The 14,682-nt window shown below is 33.2% G+C and overlaps 1 protein-coding gene across 1 annotated transcript in view; it reads left to right on the plus strand.

Moving 5' to 3' along the window:
* The first annotated feature begins 278 nt into the window (after positions 1-278).
* The window catches only part of Mmp2 (Matrix metalloproteinase 2), a 514,155-nt gene continuing 499,751 nt past the window's right edge, over positions 279-14,682 (plus strand). The window contains exon 1 of the mRNA XM_085944250.1: positions 279-540. The gene's annotated coding sequence lies outside the window, so the exon portion shown is untranslated. The remainder of the gene's footprint in view (positions 541-14,682) is intronic.

Genomic DNA, 14,682 nt, shown 5'->3' on the forward strand with positions numbered 1-14,682 from the left:
TGAATGCTGATTTGATAATAGTTTTTTTAGAATAATTTTAAAAACTTAGTTTATCATAAAATCCATTAAGGTATTGCTTCAGATCGAACACACATGTTTTTTTGCCCCATCGTTTCAGAGACTGTCGCTCTATCAACTACTTTACCCTGGAACATTGATTGTTTTTTTGTAGGAGAAGAAATTTAATATTAGAGGGGGTCTTAACTTCGAAATAATGTTGAAAGCACTGACAAGTATTTTTATCAGCCTGTGTCGGTTCGGTTTATTCGATTCAATTCAGTGTTGCCATGTTTGCCCGCTAGAGTGCACGCCCTCTTTTGTGCCGGTCGCCAAATGTCAAAATAAACATTTGACATTTGCACAAAAAACAACAATAACAATGAAAAACCATAGACAATCTTCAGATACGAATCAAAGTGCCAAATTTTGATTATACATTCAGTTATTTTCTAAGCATCACAGTTATAGTGACAGATATAAGCGAAATAGTTTTAGTTTATGACGCAGATGGATTTAATTAGCTACAGTTTCACATATTCGGTAAGTTTTTTTTAACTGATGGTCACGTTACAGCGAACACACTAAAATAAGATAAATGTTATACGATTTATAGGTAGGTACCTACTTCCGTTTCCACGTATCGAACAGTATACTTTATCAAAATAATAGCGTACTTATATATTTTAGATAATTATGTTTTAATTTTTTACATTTACTTACTTATTTTAGTTTTTGACGAAATTTCGATAGTTGTGATATATATTGGGAGAATGGGTAGTCTATTTTTTTATTAAAATAAAATGAGGGATCAAGTAATACTGGTATTAATCCATAAAGTGCAGAGAAAATACCATTAATAATTGTTCTCTTATATTCCATAAACTAGGGTCAGTGACGTCCCTAGACAAAATGCCGCCCCTGGGCAGCGCCAAAATGTCGCCCAATTTTTTTATACAATATTTTGTATCATCCGTGCACGTGTAGTTTCTGGTCATCATGGACGTCGAAGGGCAACGGAAGTAAACTAGACATCGCGAACTCGACAAAAAAAATACAGTCCTGTTAAACCTTTTATGTTAATTAATACAATTTGTTTCCAACCAGTGAGCTGAATTGTTTAATGGAAAGATATTTTCGTTAATACTAAGTTTAGGTAGCTATTTCTATATATACCAAATGATTTTCCTCGATTTGCCGCCCTTCGAGTAACTGTCGCCCCCAAGCGACGCTCAATCTGCCTACCCACACGGGACGTTACTGACTAGGGTGTTCCAACTGGTGTCGCCTTTTTTGAACATACTATTTATAATCATTGAATTTAGTTCTTTCTAACTTAAAAAAATGACTAGAAATGAAATGAAATGAGTAGAAATTGTTAGTAGATCTTTCAAGGATCGAGGAAGACGAAGCAGTTGTAAGTACTTCTTTAAACAAGTTGGTATCTAATTAAAAGAATTGATAGCTTTGAATTGTGGGCCAATAAAAAAATCAATAATTTTTGTGTTGTATGTATAATGTGGTGTATAATTGTATTTATAATTTTATTGTATGTATAATTGTGGTGTATAATGTTGGTGAAATTCCAAGTTATAGTAGATGGGGGTAATTTTTCTTGAAAAAATTGCAAATGGGGCGGAGTGATAAACTAATGAAAGTAGTTTTTATCTGATTACAAGTCTTGGCAAATATAATACATAGATATAAGTATCAACCTACAAATGTGGGATTTGCTAAAAATACATATTCTATGCGAAAAGACTTGTAGCTAACGTTTTAATTGTCTATGGTATATTTTTCAGTTTCACTATAAAATTTCTGTATATGATAATAAAATTAATAGGTATTTTCGATTATGTAATACTTAGGTACCTCCCTCCAATAGGAAGTATTCGACACTTATAATCATATTATTATTGTCTACCTATTCGCCCATGACGTATTTTATTTTCCAATATTGAAATACGCCATTGGTGACAAATGGTTGGAGTACCTAGGTAGTAACAGTGGCTCCCAACTGGTGGGTAACTTTCTTCAGGTCACGTCATTTCCTTTGTTTTGTTTTATGGCAGACATTGTAAAAAAACTAAATTCAAAAAGATTTACACACGAGACCGGTTAGTTTTACGGCTTACTTTGACAATTTCTTCATAAATTATTGCTAGACTAAAAACGGAGTGTTTGGGTATGAATAATGTATCTGGAGTAGTGCGAGGGTTCACGGTTGAAGTGACAAATAGCTGTAGGTAGTAGGCGGGGTAAATTCGGAAGTCAGGCCCCTCCTGTCGCCTTAAGAAATCAATGGACCCCCAACTATTTTACGGTGTGCACGCCTTCCCAAGATGCAAAACTTAGCTCCCACTGTTGATACTAATTGGAAACGCAATAACTATGTTCAACTTAATTGTTTCTGATATCAATATATTCCACTTCCGCGATAGTGAATTAAAAATGACGTTGTTTTACAATTGATAAAAATAGAGTACGAATATATTTAGCTAATTCTTGTATATGTACCTTATATAATTTTTATCTCACCCTTTTATTATGTTATCTTTTATGCTTAATATTTTCATGTCATGTTGTCAACGTCATGTAATTGTATTTTGTAATGTTCACGCATCGCATCGGATATAAATAAATAAATATATCAATAATTTGAAGCAGCGGCTTCATTAAATGGATCTGAATACTATCTATTCCTTAAGGGGAAACATGCTCGTCGAAGGTCAAAATTGAGTTTTTATTGTATTTTCAAACCATGATCCTGGACACTTCTTAAACGTTGTAGATAATCTATTTATTTAATTTTGAAGCCTTATTATCCTTTATAGTTATTTTAAACATTTTATGACTGCATAAAGTATTTTTGTTACATAAAATAATATTCTTTTAAACCTCTCGCTCTAATGTTTTAGAATATAGTCATATTTCGGTACATAACTGTGCAGTGGTGTTAAGATTTTTTACATCTATTAATTTTTAAACGCATTTATAAAACCATTAGCATAATTTATTACGAGATAGTTTTTGTAAAATATTCACGATAAAAAATTATATTGATAATCTCTGTGATCCCAAATTTGACAAGAATTAGGCATTTTATTATTCAAAAAATCGGCAAAATTAACACATTTGAAGATGATTCTAAAGATACTTATTATAATCTATGTCTTTGACCATTCAAGTGTGATAAAAATCTTATGAATAATGATTGCTTTATAATAATTATTGACCTAAGAATAAGGTAGTGTTTTTTTGAAATACGCCATTTCTTTTGTCATTCCCCAGTGGTTAAGCTACAATATACGGCCGTAGCCATAAATTGTCAAACTATAATTAAAGTAAAAAGTAAAATTATGTTAACGCGCGTGTTTGAACATGTACCTAACCGAATTTTTTTTTATTTTTTTTAAACGGTACATGTTCAAACACGCGTGTAAATATCATTTTACTCCCTACTTCAATTATAGTTTGTCAATTTATGGCTACGGCCGTATGTTGTAGCTTAACCACTGGGGAATGACAAAAGAAATGGCGTATTTCAAAAAAACACAACCTTATTCTTAGGTCAATAATTATTATAAAGCAATCATTATTCATAAGATGTTTATCACACTTGAATGGTAAAAGACATAGCTTATAATAAGTATCTTTAGAATCATCTTCAAATGTGTTAATCTTGCCGATTTTTTGAATAATAAAATGCCTAATTCTTGTCAAATTTGGGATCACAGAGATTATCAATATAATTTTTTATCGTGAATATTTTACAAAAACTATCTCGTAATAAATTATACTAATGGTTTTATAAATGTGTTTAAAAATTAATAGATGTAAAAAATCTTAACACCACTGCACAGTTATGTACCGAAATATGACTATATTCTAAAACATTAGAGCGAGAGGTTTAAAAGAATATTAAACAAAAATACTTTATGCAGTCATAAAATATTTAAAATAACTATAAAGGATAATAAGGCTTCAAAATTAAATAAATAGATTATCTACAACGTTTAAGGAGTGTCCAGGATCATGGTTTGAAAATACAATAAAAACTCAATTTTGACGTCTGACGAGCACGTGGGCCGTTAAGTATTTTTTTTTGGAGGAATATGACATTGAACTTTTACAATTTTATACATATACGTACGCAGTTTAGTCAAAAGTAGTGAAAATTTGGGGGTGCGGAATGCGGATTACTTTGTTTTTTAATCAAAGGGGGTCGCGGTTAGCTCAACTTAGGTCAACTCTTATCGGTTATACAAATTTGTGATATTATATCTATTTTTATCGTCCTTATCATCATCGAGCTGGATCAATCCACTGCTGGATAAAGGCCTCCCTAACCTGATGATACTCCTTTCTGTCATATGAATTGCTATATTTATCAAAATCGGTGATGTTATATAAACTTATCTATCTATTTATAATGCCATTATCATCATGAGCCTGAATCAATCCACTGCTGGATGAAGGGCTCTCTAAGTTGTTTGTATTTCTGTCGGTCATATGAATTGCTATATTTATCAAAATTGCTGATATTATATTTATCTATTCATATCGTCATTACCATCATCAACCAGGATCAATCCACTGCTGGATAAAGGTTATACTAACCTAATTATACTGTTCTCGGTCATATACATTGCTATATTTTACTTTTGTCAACAAAAAAGTGTGGTTTATGAATACAGTTGGTTTATAAATACAAAAAATACCATAACAATCACAGAATTTCTAGATCGGAAATAATGTGCATAATTACGTATTAAAACATCGTATAAAGATAAACCCAGTATGGTAAGTAAAGATCGCGATTGATTGTAATCCTATTTTGATATGGTATATATCAGTGGCGAAGGGTGACTTTTTGAAAAACGTAGGCTGTGGAGTAACCATGCTTGTCAGATATATTTGCGGGAAATAAGAAGATAACTCAATATTACTACTGATGAATATGTACGCTAAAACGAAGAAATTTCTAAAGCTTAATTGGTTTGTTATAATTTGTTCATAAAAATAAGCAATTAGTTTGAATTACTTTTGTATTTTCCTAATCATTTATAAACGTAACATACGCTCAAAATATATTACCTATCATCTATGAAAATATCCGTTGTTGTATATATATTATGTTCCATAACAATTTATAATTAAACCCGTAAAACTAGACATTTTAAAATACTTCTATATTTAAAACACAGACATAGGTAGGTACAATATCAGATATCTAAATTGTCTAATGAGTGAACTAATAAATAAATAAAAATCACGAGATAAATTATTTTATATTTTTAACAACAATCAATACATATTTATGTGATTGAATCCCATAGAAATTATTTTATAAATTATCTTCTTATTAATTATTTTGAACAAATGTGCTCTAGCGACGTAAGCGCCAACGAAACAGCTTGTACGTTTGTATGCAGGACGCCAGACATTTTGAAATAATGAGAAACAAACTTCATATATTGAAAAACCCGTCGATTCACGCGAAAATAATCCTAAACAATATGTGAAGCGAAACGCGGTGTGCTCTATTTCGGGAGATGCCATAGATGGTGCTTATTGAAATATGGGAAAAGATCGTAAAATTATGACAATTATACGATAGATGTCTTTGGGCATATTGAATTTATTATTATTTGTGATTATATAAATACGTCAACATGATAATAAAAAATATTTTTCTTAAGAAGGTAAGCTTTAAATAATCGCCTAGTATGGAGTCTTCGCCACTGGTAGATATCAAGTATATACTGGTATAAAACTATATCAATACGTTTTTTGCTCATTCGCCCATGCTTTGGAATTGAAAGAATACTAATTATTATGTTATGCTGAAATTATAAATTCTATCCGGAATTACGATCCTTAGTCGCGATGCAAAACAAAAACAGATTAGAAACCACTGGTATAAGGTATAATTTAACATGCAAAGTTGGACTCGGTATCGTCGATCGATATTAATTTATTTTTACTCTACTTTAGTGACTATTTATTAGCTTCGACCCCATTTTATAAAAAAAAAAAAACTATTTATAATTAAACTGTAACCTATTTCCTTTGTGCCTATTCTAGTGGAAGTTCAAAGAGCGGATTTAAGTCATGGACAGCTGTGTAAACAAAAATCTTTAACGAACTATTATATTACTAAGTTAATTTTACTGGAAAATCTACCCTTTATTGATATCCGGTTTATTAATATACATGAAGAGAGATTCGGTTTATTGGGGTGCGAAATATAGATGGGTTTTTATTAATTTTATTTGCAATACTAATAAAGTTAATACTTAAATGTATATGTTACGCCGAATGTGCGAAATTGACTATTACAAGAGAGAAATGGACAAAATTTTGCCTAATTCATGTAATAGTCAAGCCCGTTGCCTTATTCATGAATTAGGTAAATTATCTGCCAAGTGCGTGAATTCGCCAGGGTATGGAATTCTTAAACTGTCAACATGACAGTAGAAAAAGTAAATTTAATACGGATGGTTTTATTAGTTATAATTGGACATAATATAATATTATAATTATTAGGTTAGGTTAGGTTAGGCTATGTTTTGTAATTCTGAATTCAACTGAATGTCCATTTTGAGGTTAGCTAACAAGTGTCAACAAACTATCAAATCATACTATCCCAAACAAACAATCGACCATTGTAAGATTGATACCCAAGCACGAATCAAAACGCGAAAATAATTCTTCCGTTATCATATTATTATAGTTCTAGATTTTTTTTGGGCATAGTAAATGGATAAGAACGTCATTGTAGTTATTGATTGGTATATTTTTATATAATCAATGACGTTTGACACATTTGGTTGGTTTGATTAGTTGGAAAAAACACCACCGGAGCGCGACCATCTATTTTGACCAATGCACGAGCATTTGACACATTTGGTTTAGTTGCAAAAAATACCACCGTAGCGCTACTATCTAATTTGCCCAATGCATGAACTAGGCAGAAAAATTACCGCCGAATTCACGCACTTGGCAGATATTTTGCCTAATTCATGAATAAGGCAACGGGCTTGCATTTTTCATGATTTAGGCAAAATTTTGCCCATTTCATGAAGTAGTCAATTTCGCACATTCGGCGTAACATATACATAATGAAATAATTAATCATCCAGATACTCAAAATAAACGAATGGTTGATACTGTTGATAGCTATATATTATCTTGGACGCATTCGCAAACGTCATATTATTCATCGTAAACTATGTAATCTGGAGATTTTGGGTAGTATTCGGGGAAGCCAACGTAAAGTAAAAGCTTCGGTGAGCTGAAGTACAGTGTAGTAGCTTACTCGGGACAGCTTAAAGTCTGCTATGAGAATAACGGAGGATCGTGATTCGTGAGTCTTAAGTTGTGATTATATTGAAATGCACGTCGCGTACTATCACGTGACGTCACAGTAAGCTGCCGCTACGGGAAAAAAAAGTGTGTAATGTCGTTTTTCTTGGTGTTTAAAATGTTATCAGACTGATGCTCCCGTAGCATAATTTGAACTTTTAATCGGGCGGAGTGGTGGTACCTCTTTGTCACAACAGTCAGCAAATATGTTGAAGGTACGAGTTGTGTATTATATTATATTTGGTAGCGCCGCCGTAGTTTCTGAGGTCACTTGACGTAATAAATGATACAAAGATTATAATTTGAACAAATTACGTCATATTATTTATTTCCCAGGCAGACGCCGAAGTCCAAACCGCGGAATAAGGACAATGATGGGGCATTATGGTGAAGGGGAAAGGCGTGTTACCAAATGTGAAATTCACAAATAAAATTGTATTTCAAAAGTGCTCGTATCAATATCAAATGGAGAACAATTTAATTTGTCGACTTATGCAATGGGCGGATTTGAAACAACAACAATCATACCTTTTTGCATCAACCATCACGGAAGGAGAATTAGGCTCGCGATAATGTCATTATATTATATAATAAGTGTACAAATCAATGCCAAAAATAAAAATTGTGAATTTTGCAAAAGTTTTTGTAAAAATTGTAAAAGAGCCGCACCCCAACACCCAAAGAGCCGCATGTGGCTCGCGAGCCGCAGTTTGCCGAACCCTGCTGTAGGCAGTTGAAATATGTCCTGAAATTTCACTATTTATATTGGCTAAAACTAAAATTGTAGTGGCACTCTCGTTTGTTCATTAATTTGGTGATGGTACCTACGCGTAGGATCTTCATATCGAAAAAAAGGTACGATACCAAAGTATCGAAGCATGTAACAGTATAATATGTGATACTTGTCCGTGAGGGTTAAATAGCGCAAAAATGGTATCAAATTAAAAGTATTATATACTTTTTGACGGCCCTACCTCTGCATCGTTTTAATATTTTGAAAACAATATCCTTTACCTAACGAGATTTAAAAAGTTTCTGAAAGGATTAGACTTCGATTAGAGGATTAAAGGCTTACGCTGTAACAAAGACTTTAATGAGTTTAATGACTTTTTGTTGTCTCAGACATTAGAGCTGTCCCTTTATTGCTTTTTAGTGTGGTTTCGTGCACACGAAAAAGCACAAACTAAATAGCTAACTTAAGCTAGACCAGTAAAAAACACATGCTTATCTTTAGTCGTTATTTTTAACACATTTTCATTGAGTACGTAATAAAACGAGGGAATGCACAAAAGAACGATTAATTCGGTGATATCAAAGTACCTACGCTTCGAAAAAATAATAATTCTATACAATTTTATTTCAATGTACCTACTGCTGATGTACGATCACAATGATGGATTCATCTACTATGTAGCAGTGACGAAGACTCCATACTAGGCGATTATTTAAAGCCTGCCTTCTTAAGAAAAATATTTTTAATTGCATATTATCATTGATATATTTATATAATTTAATATATTATGGTTGGTTTATGCAAGACATAATTGATTTTTAAAAACTAACCAATACCATCTGTAAATTGTATCCATAGTTCAATAAAAACAAATACGTATGACTAACAAAGTTTAATGTACACTATTTATGGCGAATCTTAAAAGCTTACCTCCACCCTTCGCTACTGCAGTGTGACTAGACCTAATTGACGAATCACTAATATTTATAAAAAAAAAAATTAAAAGATTACTACATATTTATTTCCTACACTTCGGATACAAGAATTATTTTAACATATTTAAATAATATGCTGTAAAACACAATTTTATTCGATTACCTACAACAAACATTTTAAGTTGTATTTTTTTAGGAATCTTTAGAGAATTTTTGCGGAACCCTTGACACGGTTTGCTGAACCGATTTGGATATCACTGATCAACAAAAATCGCTCCGCTTTAGTGAAGTGTGAGCTCATTTTTATATCAGTGAGCGATGTTTCTCGGCGGCCCATAAAGCTCCCTTATCTAATATCACGTGTTGTCAGTTATGTAAATTTCGACAAGTAAAATGTTTTAGTGCAAAAAAAAACAAAATTTTCAGACACGACACTACTTGGTACGTTTTACGCGAAAACTCACAATACGAGTTATAGTACAATAATTATTCAACACACTCGTATCTCATACGCACATGCATTCATATTATTTAGTTTCGTGTTGTTTTGACATAATGGCACCCACCAGTGGCGAAGGGTAGAGGTAGGCTGTTAAGATCCCAAACTTTGTGAGTCATACGTATTTGTTTTCATTGAACTAAGACTGCAATTTACAGGTGGTGATGGTTAGTTTTTAAAATTCAATAATTAAACCATGCGAAACCAAACCATAATAGATAATAAATATTCAAATAATACTCGTATATCTATAAAATATCTAAATGTATGCCATGAACTCATACATAATTTTGGATAATTCATAGATATATTAATATTTATCTACCTATTATAGTTTGGAGTAGGCAGAGCTTAATGAATTTTAAATAATTAACCAACAACATGTGAAATACGTATTTCTAATTCAACGAAAACTAATAAGTACGAATGAAAATGTGTTCACAATTTTGTCGGAACGCCAAAATGTACCAAAACTATTATGGTTTGGTTTAGGTAGGGCTTAATTTATTTTTTTAAACTAACTAACACTATCTATAAATTGTATTCTTAGTTCAATAAAAACATTCAATAAAAAGTCAAATACGAATGACTAACAAAGTTTGATGTGCACTATTTATGTCGGATGTTAACAGCCTACCTCCACCCTTCGCCACTGGCCCCCACAAGAGGGGGTCCTTTGTATTTCTTGCGATTGCAAGACCATCATAAAGTAATAAACCGAGAACGGCTTCAACGCCTTGGTCTATGGCGATTGGTTTATAATCTGTTCAGTGTTGGCAACCTTTTTCTTTGTGCGTACAAGCTTTAAGGATCCGGCTCGGCTGCGCGGTCTAGGCGGAGGGTGAATCACTATTAGTATTGGTTTACCTCTTTTAATCAACACACACGAGGCAGGTATATAGGAATAGAAGAGATACTGAGTTTATTATTCATTTGAACGACACGTGTGTTCTTTTTTCCATTAGTCAGATTAAAGTAAAACGAAGTAAGTAGGATAAGGTGGAAGATTTTATTATTTTTTTACCTGTGCGCAGGGCCGGCGCTAGCAATTGCAGTGGCCGTGAGCACGCCATTCTCTAGACAAGGGGAGCAAATATTAAATCACCTTCCAAACATGAGTGGGGTAAGAAGTGCAATTAGTTTACTTGAAAACGGTATTTTTTTTAAATATCTAATTTAATTCTTAAATATTTTTAGAAAAAATAACTAATATTTTTATAGATGTGTTAACTAGGGAATCCAATCCCGAGTCAAAATTCTGATCCCGGGATTTCGGGATTACAATTTGACAATCCCGGGATCCCGGGACTGGTCCCGGGATTGGCATTTTTTCCACTGTTACTATAAAATTTTATATTTACAAATAACATTGATAAAATCGGTCAAAATTAAATCTAGTAGAATTTATACTATATAAGACATTTATTGTTAATATTGTATACGTTCAATCTTGGAAATACATAAGTTTAATGGAATAAATAATATTGTTATATAATTAATAATAATGTGAATTTAATATGAGATTGCTGTTTTTGATAGTAAAGACTTAATAAATGGGTTAGCGAGATTTAAAATAGTAAAGCAAATCATGGTGTACTTGGCCTTTAGGTTTCATAAATCTTAGTCAACCAAATATGAAACTGTCGTAAAACGTATGAGATCATGGTGGAATTACTTTGTTAATAGTGCGAAGCATTGTTTTTTCCAATCTTTCTCATTTTTAATAATTTATGTGAAAAAATTAAATGAATCGGCGACTTACACATGAGTATAAATCAAACTTAATTCAAACTCAGCTTATTTCTAATGTAGTTATATGTTATAAAAAGTATTTTTTCTGTTATATTTTCGTTTTTATTTAATTTTCCATAAAAATTGATAAAAAAATCAATCCCGAAAGTTTCGGGATTATGTTTATCAAACCCGGGATTCATAGGTATCGAAAATAGCTCGGGATCCCGGGATTGGAATCCCTAGTGTTAACAAGAGTTGAGGCGTAGCAATACTCACACAGACGCATTGTTTACATAAAGGATGTTTCAAATTTTTAAATCGACATCAACGTATACGCATTTTGTCCTCTTTTCGCTATAAGCGCAATAAGTAGGCGTATGCAAGACAAACGGCTGTTTCTCATACACGTTGTGCAATTCCCGTTGCCTTAGAAATGCACCAATACTCACAATCTTTCGTATCTGTGTTCGCACCAACTCTGACTGAGAGACCTACCTATACGTACCTACTAGAGAAATTGATGGGTGATATAATAAAACAATTTATTCTACTTATAGTATTTGGTTTTTCGGATGTCACTGCGTTTTACCCTTTTTTCCTACATGTTTTAGGCTCAAAAACAGATAATGTGCGAGTGTATTTTTTGAACTTGTCAATGACTAAAGAATACCTCTTTATTCACTTCAGAAGTTAGCGAATACTCCGTTTTTAAGATATATTACATAATATATCTTAAAATGATAACTATTGTATTAAAATAGTTGATGATGATTTTCACTTCGCCGCACTTGCAGACATACAGGTTTGTTCGTCAGATAATCCCCATTTTGCCATTAATTACCGTGAGTTTAAGTAATAGAGAGCTTCCCATTTTATTTAATACTCCACACTGGTTCCGGGCGAGAGATTCACTGTTGGCTTTACCCATTATTCAAACCTTTGCAATGGTGGCTTCTCTAAATGGCGAAAGCCACTATAAACGGTTAAGATTTCATCATCATGATTTATGGAAGTACAACCCTTGGCGGGATTTGGCCTCATTCAAGTCTAACCATCTCAATTTAGGTCATCCAGATCTTCTTTTGCCTTAAGAAGTTTCGTACCTAACCTGCCTTGCTGGTATATCCTCCGTCATTCTATGCACGAGGCACATCTAGTGCAGTCTCTGCATTTTCATATGCCAAGTGAACGTTTCACTCCCATAAAGTGTGTACAGCTCCTCGTTATACATTTACCTCCAAATGCCATTTTCTTGAATAGCCCCAAAGATCCTTCTCAAAACTCTCCTCTGAAAGATATCCATATTTCTCTCATCCTGTTTGCTGAGTGCCCGGCATTCTGATCCATACGTTAATACTGGGCGCAGAAGAGTTTTATATAATATTGTATTGACCTGGTTGCCACAAAGGCCAATTATCTTGCTTTTAGAAAATTTGCGGTGTCTTACTGCGGCCGTGAAGATCTCTTTCCTCAGGGCTCAAACGTAGGGCCGTTGCTGTTCACGATTTTTATTAATGACATAGCATTGGTAATAAAAAATGCTATGTTTTTGTTGTTCGCTGATGACTTGAAACTCTTTTTGGAAGTTGTCACCTTGGACGATTGTCGTCAGCTCCAACTTGATATAGATAATATATTAGATTGGGGCAGGCGTAACAAACTAGAATTCAATATTGATAAATGCAATCTTTTGTCGTTTACCAGAGCCTCAAAAGTGTTGTTTTTCCAATACTCGATGCATGGTAGAGTTCTGTCACGAATATCATCTGTAAGGGATCTTGGCATTACGTTTGAGAGTAAACTGACATTTATTAGCCATATAGTTACCATTTTTGTAACAAGGCGCTTAAAATGTTGGGCTTCGTCATGCGTACTTCCCGGGTCTTTTCGGATGTTACGGTATTAAATTTTTTATTTAATTCTTTAGTTCGAAGCAGACTTGAGAGTGGGTCTATTGTTTGGGCACCGCATCAGTTGAAGTATGGCCTTATGGTGGAGAGGGTTCAGAAGAAATTCTTGAGACTCCTTTATTTGAGGTTGTACGGATACTATCCGTGGCTTTATCCAACTGTCTTTCTCTTAGGCATGCTTACATACTGCAGTTTACAATTTAGAAGAAATCTTTATTTACCTATATATTTTTTTCGACTTATATGAGGTATAAATGAGAACTCTGCCATTCTGGGCAGTGTTGACCTGTGTGTCCCTGATAACTATCTTAGAAATAGAGAACATCAGTTGTTTATTCTTCCAAGGTGCAGAACCAACCTGCCACTGGTAATGCCAATTGGGAGGGCGATAACTATGTTCAACGAAATTGCTTCGGGTGTTGATATATTCCACCTACGTGAGGATGAGTATGGGTGGACGTTATTTTATAATTTTTTAAAATAGGGTCTACTTAACTCATCCGGTGTATTTCCATGTACCTATATAATTAATATTTTTGTATGTACATATTTCTACTGTTTAATAACATACTATCTATCTCTTTTTTTATGTCATGTTGTGAACGTCTTAAACTTATAATTCGTAATGTTCACAATATGTAAAAATAAATAAATTGAATTGAATTGAATTGAATTGGAATTGAAATTGAAATTGAATTGAATTGAATTCAGATAATTTCTGCTGTCCACATGATTAGCTTCGTATTTTGTTAAATATTTTAAATTCATTTTCTTTTTGTTAATTCTCTGTGCCTTTTCTCTCCCCGGTACTTTGCATTAGAGTAAAATCAGTAATCTCAGTCAAAGCTCACTTAAGTGGCACAAGACTTGTGTAACTGTTCCTGAGACATTCCCAGTCATAAAAAAATGATGCTTCACCACCAAGCGTAGGGTCCCGTGATACGCCTGATTAAGATCGGGTGCAGGGCGGGGTGGGTGATGGGGCCATTAACTTCAATGATGGCGAGGATGAACTGGTCATTTATTTCGTCGCTTGTTTTATTAGTATTTGTGACAAGTATGAATCCACAGTTTCAAACGGTTAAAATTTACCATACGGTATATATAAAGGAAATGCCATAATTCGTTGGTCCTGATGTTTGACAATCAAAAAATTTTTTTTTGTTGTTCCTTTTGTCTTTGTTGTTTTTTTTTTGTTTTCGGAGCTCCCTAGAGCGTGAGACCCCATTGGGTCTAATCGGTCAAATCGCCCTAAAGCTGGGCCTGCTCGAGCGCTTACTCACTTGCGTTTATTGACTTTTCTCTCACGTATGAGCATACGACTCAAGATGAGTGTATTCCCTATACCTAGTTGTTTTTTTTACTTTGCTATCTTTTCCTATCTGGCAAAAACACGTTTAGTAAGTAACTTTACACGTTAAATGAAAATAGGAGTTATTACATATTGTAGTAAAAATAAATGTCTTTTTTATAACGTGAGTGACGTATTTAAGTCGTTGAAGTAAA

Source organism: Rhyacophila brunnea, unplaced genomic scaffold, assembly GCF_057557595.1.
Source record: "Rhyacophila brunnea isolate RB1 unplaced genomic scaffold, BYU_Rbru_1.0 scaffold_17, whole genome shotgun sequence".
NCBI classification, from domain to species: domain Eukaryota; kingdom Metazoa; phylum Arthropoda; class Insecta; order Trichoptera; family Rhyacophilidae; genus Rhyacophila; species Rhyacophila brunnea.